Below are 8,106 nucleotides of genomic sequence, written 5' to 3'. Positions count from 1 at the left end.
ATTCAATGCAAAAATTCTTAGGAAATGCGTTAAATAGGAAAGCAAAATAGAAATAAACACATTTTATGGTAATAAATTCAAATTTATTTTAAAGCCACCTTGGAGGGGGAAAAAAGTATGCTTTGAAAATAAGGTCTGTGACAGTGCTAGAGCACCCCCAAATACTTGCACAAATAAGAACACCCACAGAAAACTAAAATCCATGTTAAATACAGAAAGGGTCATCTGCTAACATCAGCAGATTAATGACTTGTATAAGGATTTTCTTAGTGAGAGTGGATGTGAGGGTGGGAGCATGTCACCTTTTAGTTAATGATGTTGCAACAGTGAGCATATTCAAATGATTTGGCTCTGAAGATAGTGCCATTTAATGAGCATAATCATAGCACATAACATATTGTCTCAATTCAGAAATGTATATGCAACTCACAACCTCAAACTCTTAACAGCTTTAAAGAACCCTCACAAACTACTACTGGTCACCTCCCCTCTGATCCTCCCAGACACATATAAAACAGTGCTGGGGTTAGGTGTGTGAATGCATGCGTATATTATCACCATTTTCCCCAAAGTATTTTATTTGTATACACTCCTTGTGTTACACCCTTTCCATTCACCTTGTATCTCAGTCTTAGCTCAAAGGTGACAGTTTAAAAACAAACTCCCTTATATTATAATGTATGGATATGTCCATACAAATAATTTGTAATGTTTAATTAAAATGAATTGTTATCGACAGACATCATCTTTTGACAACCATGTATCAGAAGCTTTATCTGTTGAAAATTAACTGTAAGACTGACTTGACTTTTAAAGGCAGTATGTGAGTTTCTCATTAGCCTTATTATCATTTCTGAATCATAAATATGTAAATGATGAGTTTCACATGGGAGATTTAATTCTGCACTCTTATTTCTGATTAGCTGGAAATACACTCTGCCTCTGTCAGATAATTGGTAACACTGCACACCAATAAGGCATTTCCCTACGCTTCATCAGAGGCAGTTGAAATTAAAGAAGGCAGGGCTGTTACGTTTTTGACAGTTTTGTAACACCAACTTGTTAAAGTTTTAACTCAGCCATTAATATCGTCCATGAATTATTAATACAATTTTTATGTCAAGGTTCTTTTTCAAAGTTGAGATCTAAGACTAAAGTAAAATGTTCTGTGAAAGAATGCTTTCATTTTTTAATCATATTTTTAAAATCACTCTACATTAAACGATAAACACCAATGCAATTTGAGTACAGGGGGGAGAAAAACATTGATCCCTTCCTGTGAACCGTCGACTCCCTAGCTCATGTGCCAAAATATTTGTAAACCTCTAAGTGTTTGGTACTAGGTGAAATTTTACTACTTTAATATATGATGGTTTGTATTGAACATAGGCAACTTAGGGTTTTTTAAATATGAATTGCACAAGAAAAAAAAAAACGTATCAATTTTTCTCAAGTTGTCTGATCATTCTAGAAATAAAAGCATTTCAGTTTACTTCAACCTAGAGAAACCGAAGCAGTTTTCATTCTTAAAGAATTCATTTTTTTCCTAACAGGGTGATGCTTATTCCCTCCAACAAGATAATGAACTCCTGCAGGTAAGAATGGAGAAGGCAATGGCAACCCACTCCAGTCCTCTTGCCTGGAAAATCCCATGGACGGAGGAGCCTGGTAGGTTGCAGTCCATGGGATCGCTAAGAGTCGGACACGACTGAGCGACTTCAGTTTCACTTTTCACTTTCATGCATTGGAGAAGGAAATGGCAACCTACTCCATGTTCTTGCCTGGAGAATCCCAGGGATGGGGTAGCCTGGTGGGCTGCCGTCTATGGGGTCGCACAGAGTCGGACACGACTGAAGCGACTTAGCCGCAGCGGCGGCAGCGGGTAAGAAGTACCTCTCTTTATCTGTAGTCTATGAATTGAATATCTGTTTACTAGATAGAGAAATAAGTTTCCACTTAAAGAAAAATAATATTTCAAAGTATGCTGGTCATAATATTCAATGGAAATTTATATGAACTTTTTAAATATCTAACAACCGGCCATACTTAAACTTACTAGACAAATTAGTTAAAGGAACTTAATTTTTAGGTGGCTGTTATCATATTATTTCTGTTTCAAAAAGTAATGTCAATATATTCATGAAGATTTGTGCTACATATGACCATAAGTACTTTCAAAATAATTCTGTTTTCTTTAAAGTTTTCCTATGGAACATATCCCTTATTATCATCTTTATAATAAGTAAAATGAAGGGGTAGATTGACTAAGTAAGAATTTCAGTAGATAAACTAGAAAGGCCTCCCAAATGTCCTCCTGCCAATAGGCAGCGTTCGTACTGGTACGAGTGATCACTCAACTTCCTTCCTCCTACCAGCTTTTCTTGATTTTCACGACTTTCTTTCAGAACTGATCACTATGTTGCATCTCTTCAGTGTAAGATCAATTTCAATTTTGAATCCAAAGCAAAGAGTATTCCAATATCAATTAAAATACTAGTATTTAAAAATCAATACATATTGTCCTAGTAGAGATTATTTTTTTCAGTAAAACTCATGTGTTTTTAAGAAGAACATGTCTAGAGTTGAATGAGGAACATCTATCTGTAGCATACATAAAAGATCACACAGTCATTTCCATAGGCCTTCATTCTGGCCTCTCTAAATCTAATTAATTCACAGCTGATTTTTTAGCATAAGTAAATTTTTCCTTAAAAAGATAAGTGAGCCATTACATGGAAAGCAAGATTTCATGTGAAATTTAGTTCCAGTCGTCGGCACACACAACTGAATGGAGTACATTGTCCTTAATCAATCTTGTACTCAGGTACATCCACACATTTGTTGACTGTACAATTTATGAAACAAAAAACTAGCAGAAAATGTGCTAAATATTGCAAAATTGAGAGATGACTAAATGTGTTTAATGCTATATCCAAGACATGTGAATCAATCATATGAGGACTAAATAGAAAGCAAGACATCCAAACTTAGTAGTAAAATTTCCACTGAGGTAGGAGTGTGGCTGTTAGATGTGAAGGAATTGTTCTATGACTATGAAAATATTATACTAGATATTCTTGGTAATTAGAAATGAATGCTCACTGCTGATCTGAGAACTGAGCTCAGGTGCACTTATCTTCACACAGGAACCAGCCATAATGACATAGAGTAAAATGAGAAATGAGCTATCAATTCCCAACTCAATTATCAGCCACCGTGAGCTGAACAGTAAGGCAGCATAACACCACAATTAACCACGTGAACTGTGGACCCAAATAGGCCTAAATTCAAATTCTGGCTTCACCATTACCCGGGCACAATATTTTTGAAATTCAGTGTCCTTATTAATAATACAGGTAAATAAGATCTACTCTGTATGTTCTTAATAGGATAAAGTGAGATAATGCAAGGCTTGAAGAAGGTCTAATATAAATCCAGTTAGATAGATGGAAATAAAAGATAAATAGCAGCTACCTTCTTTATCTCAAGACACTTGAGGACTTGTCCTTAGATTGAATACTCCTTTTAATGATAATTCAAGGAATTTTTGGAATATAATAAGATCTCAGAAAAATGAGAAGCTAGTCAAAGAAACGCATACAGAATCTTCAAGTACCTGAAACTTGTTGCTCAGATTGTTTACTGAGTAATGGTATTTATGAAATGTAGTTATACTAGTAAATGGGTTAATCATATATCCCTCAAGAGACTACAGAACCATGAGGCACAAACACTGAAGGCACCACAGAGCTGTTAGCATCCCTGAACTGAGTTGGTTAATACTCAAACACAGTTTAGAATTTTGTGTCTATAAAGATCCCAACTGCAAAGTGGATGAAGTGGATGGGGCATTCAAAAGTCTCATGGAAGGGAATTTGGAGCTCAACTCCACTGTGCAGTTGTCTCTTGTGTTGTTTTTCTACTGCTGTGTATCAAAACTTGGTGGTTTAAATTAGCGCCATTTATTTGCTATCTGGACAGGGCAGGAGGAAGCCCAACTTTGCTCCCTTTGACATCAGCCTGACAGCTCAACTGGGGCTGGAGTATAGACATTCACATGGCTGATGCTAATGTTCACCGGAAGTCAGCTGGGGCTGTGATCTTGGCATCTTGATTCATGAGATGACACTATTCATGTTGCTTCTTATCAGTGAGGTCATAATAAGGAAGAAGCATAAACTGTTAGACTTTCATGATAGTTAAACTCAAAATCCAAGAATATCAGGAAGCAGTTAAAGGTTCGGCCCAATTCAAGGAGAAAGGATATAGCTCCACCTTTTGACTGGAGAAAGATGTGTACATAGAGCGGGGGAAATAATTTGTGGGTTGAGTAGAGAATCATTGGTCTCTAGGAATACAGGATTTATTGTGCTGCCTGTTTTATGTCCTTTCTTAACAAGATAATCTTGGTGCTGGGGGAGCTGAATCTTTTCTTATGAATCTAAAATCAAGACCATTGCTTTTGGCTGAATAGAGTGAGTGCTGCAATAGATATATTTGCTTGAATACATTGATGTAATTACATATATGCTGCTGTATATCCTTTTTATTGACTTAATATTGTATCTTGAGCAAACTTCTCTGTCATTAGATGTTTTGAATAATAGAATATTCAAGTTCTAGGTAGTATTTCTTTAAATGAGGTATCCAATTTCTTGACCATTGTTACTGTTAGGTATTTTGTGTATTTTTACTCATTTCATAAATAAATAATCAAGGATGCTGTTGTTATATAAATATTGGTACATACCTGGGTTATATAAATTTCTAGAAGTAGAATCACTGGGTCAAATATATTTAAAGTGTGTGGTGAGTTAGTTTGACAAGATGTTTTCCAGAAATATTTTTCACTTTGTTGGCTTTTTCAACCAATCTTGGATTTATGATTTTAAAAGTCTTGTCAGTACTGCAAATGCCATCTCATTTGTTTTAGCTTCCTGCTGCCTTGAGTATTGTATTACTTGTTAAGTACATTTACTTTTTATAAATATCTTTCATCTTTTTCCAAATCTGATAAGCCAACATTTGTTTTCACTTAATTCTAAAAGATAACCTTCTAAATGTTAAAAGTCAATGATATAAACAGCACAAGATTAATTTACAACACAAGCATCTTGCATATCATGGCTCCCTCCTGGCCTGTTCTTCCTTTCCCTTACCTCATGAATAAACAACTATACCCCCTATAATACTCATCTCAACTATGCTCTTACCAGGGCTGACTACTCCAAGTAGGAGCATGAACTTCTTTTTCTGTGCACCCATTGTATTTCACATGCTATTATAGATTTTTCTTAGCATATTATAACTATTCCTTTCTCTTACCAGACTGAGATTCCTCATTAAAATTCAACAAAATTTGGATGCCTACTTTATAAGTAGCGTGCTAAGTACTTAGGTTACAAAGGTAAGAATATATTGTCTCATTTATGGACAAGAAATATCCCATATCTCACCATATGCTTTTCTTGCATCTTCCACAGTGCTTTCCTTGAATATAGTAATTGTAAAATGTTGCTCAATATTGAATGAATGAATTACCAGAAAATAAAAATAAAACAACTCCATCTCAAGCCATTTTCAGGGAGATGTCTGAGAGAAGGACCCTTTCTAAAAGGATTAACAAGAATTATACTCAAGCCTGAGTCAGTGTAGCTTAGCCTATCGAGTTTTTAAATGTTTCCTTCAATGAGTATTTTTATCCCCTCAAGACAATTATTAGACATCACAAACAAGATAAAATGAAGATTTGCTTTCATCTTGTATTATTTTCATTTAAAAATCACAAAGCATCAGGGGAGCTTTCTTTCTGTCTTGATGGTTAGATGCTTCTATTCCCTGCTGCTTTTAGTCCCAAGGATAAAAATGTGAAGTTTCTATAAATGACTTTGTCAATTTTATTTAGAAATCCAAAGTTTCAAACTGACACCAAGTCAGGCAACTCCAAATGTTATTGAACTTCACCCTCATATGTATACCTTCAGGGGAATTTTCTTGCACAACAAAGAAAAAGTAACAGCAGACAATTGTTTTCTAAAGCACAAAATGATTTCCCTTGCTACCAGTGTCACCTATGTGATGGCAACAATTTAAAAATAGATGTTTGAGTTTTCCATTTTGTTTTTGTTAAATCAGCCCTCAGAAGAGATAAATATTTTTCAGTATGTTAGATAAACTTATTTGCCTTTATTGTTGTACCTACTGGGTCCTATTACTTAATTTCTGTGCAGCCTGCCACAGAACACTAAAGCACCAGGGGATAATTAAACTACTGAGGATGCCTGTACAGAATGTGATAGAAAACAGATAAAGTAATATTTTCATTTGGGTTAAATAAATAAATTTATTGTCCTCTATTGTAAGCAGGAATAATATGGTCCAAGTATGAAAAAGGCAATAATTTTATAGAATATGTAGTAGGGAAGGGAAGCAATGAAACAGCTAAAAGAAAGACTAAAGGGCTTTAAAAGGCAAATTGAAATCGTAATAGAAATGTAGACATGAGGATGTTACAGGGTTTCTGAAATAGTAGCACATCTCGGAGTTATATCAAAGTTATTGGAGCCTCAAAACAAGTAGTCAAAACAAGCTTAATGACAAAGGAATAACTTTGAATTGCCTTCTGAAAAATTTTAATGTGTTCACATCCATTTACAATATTCTCTACTTGAGTCTGCTGAGACTTTAGATTTGTTTTGAAAGAAAGGCAGAACAAGTACTCTCATAATATCTCACAATAATATGCTGTCACGCCTTCCATCTAGGGTTGCTGGACCTCAACCTCTAAGTTTATTCGAGTTCTATTCACATTTGAATCAGAATGGACTTAAGGGTTCCTTCCCAACCAACTGTTTGGGGACTATGCCTCCTGAATCTCTCACTTCTGATTTGTCTCTGACCTTGTCTATCAGGTCTGTAACTGGAATTATGCATTGTTACTCAGACAACATCTTCATGTTGCTCCTCAGTTCAAAGAACTGGGTTTCTATCTTCTTTCTGCTACCTTAGTCCCTATTTTTATCACCTGAGAAATTCCCTAATGCCATTAGATCTGCACCTTTACTTGTTCATCATAGTCCCCTAACCAAGGAAGAGAGTCTGGCCTCTGGATCTAGCCACATACTGGAGCCCTGGTACTCACTGACCGACCAACCCTTTCCTGGTAATTTATGTTATCATTCCCATGTTGCACAGGCTTGTTTTGTCCACCCTTAGCCAACACTAAAGGGCATTATATGAATTAGCCAACTCTGTGAAGGTCATTTCTGTGAGCATTAGAATGCTGCTGTTTGAACCCAGAATGAGGAATCATTAATCTTTAGCTGAAATATTATTTTTTGTTTATTGGCTTGTTTGTTATTAGTTTTTGGACCCCTGAGTTATGTAAGTGATTGTGTTCTCTACCTTTTGACAGCTGTTAGAAAAACATCCACTTCTATCAATTATGCAGGACCACACAGCCAATATTTGTTTGCAATAATCTCATCCCTGACTTTTTCTAGCAAGTTCATCTCCCCAAAGTCCAGAAAGGCTCACCTATTTATTTTTAGTTTGCTTTTATCTTGCTAAATTGAGTGTAGTTTTATAAGCTGTTTATAGTTTTGGAGAGGATAAAGGAGGGATAAAATGGATAAGTAGTATAGAAACACTGCTTGCTGTTCCAGCCTGCTATCATGCAATGCCAGTGACATCAGGGGGAAAGCGCCCCCCTCTACATCTTCTCCTCTGACTGCTGGTCTTCGGAATCTACACGTAGGTCTGTGTCCACAGTATCTGCCCTAGGATGTGGGGGAGAATGGTCTAGGGTCTAAGTCTTCTCAGTCTACTCTGTGTGACTGAATATGACTTATAAAAAGCAAAGTAAGACAGTGTAATCTTTCATTTGTGGGCCTTCAGATACAATCAGCTTCCAAAGCATCTTTCTCATCTTTAACAAACTCATTTTTAAAGTTCTTCAAAGAAAGAACTGTTAATATTTTCTCCAACAATCCACTCCAATTTACAAGGTATTCCAGGTTTAGGAAGTCCTTTTTGTATCTAACTAAAGCCTTGTTGCTTTATATTAAGATAATTATTAAGGCTTAAAGGTAGAAAAGAACATATATT

The 8,106-nt window shown here is 35.6% G+C and overlaps 1 long non-coding RNA gene across 1 annotated transcript in view; it reads left to right on the top strand.

Moving 5' to 3' along the window:
• The first annotated feature begins 1,553 nt into the window (after window positions 1-1,553).
• Window positions 1,554-8,106, top strand: part of LOC145538038 (uncharacterized) — a 67,895-nt gene continuing 61,342 nt past the window's right edge. Inside the window, exons 1-2 of the long non-coding RNA XR_014076595.1 lie at window positions 1,554-4,475; window positions 5,329-5,407. This is a non-coding gene — a long non-coding RNA (uncharacterized LOC145538038). The remainder of the gene's footprint in view (window positions 4,476-5,328; window positions 5,408-8,106) is intronic.

This window comes from Giraffa tippelskirchi, chromosome 1 (genome assembly GCF_054371585.1).
Source record: "Giraffa tippelskirchi isolate mGirTip1 chromosome 1, T2T-mGirTip1v1.2.pri, whole genome shotgun sequence".
NCBI lineage: Eukaryota > Metazoa > Chordata > Mammalia > Artiodactyla > Giraffidae > Giraffa > Giraffa tippelskirchi.
This window is presented reverse-complemented; position numbering and strand designations above follow the sequence as displayed.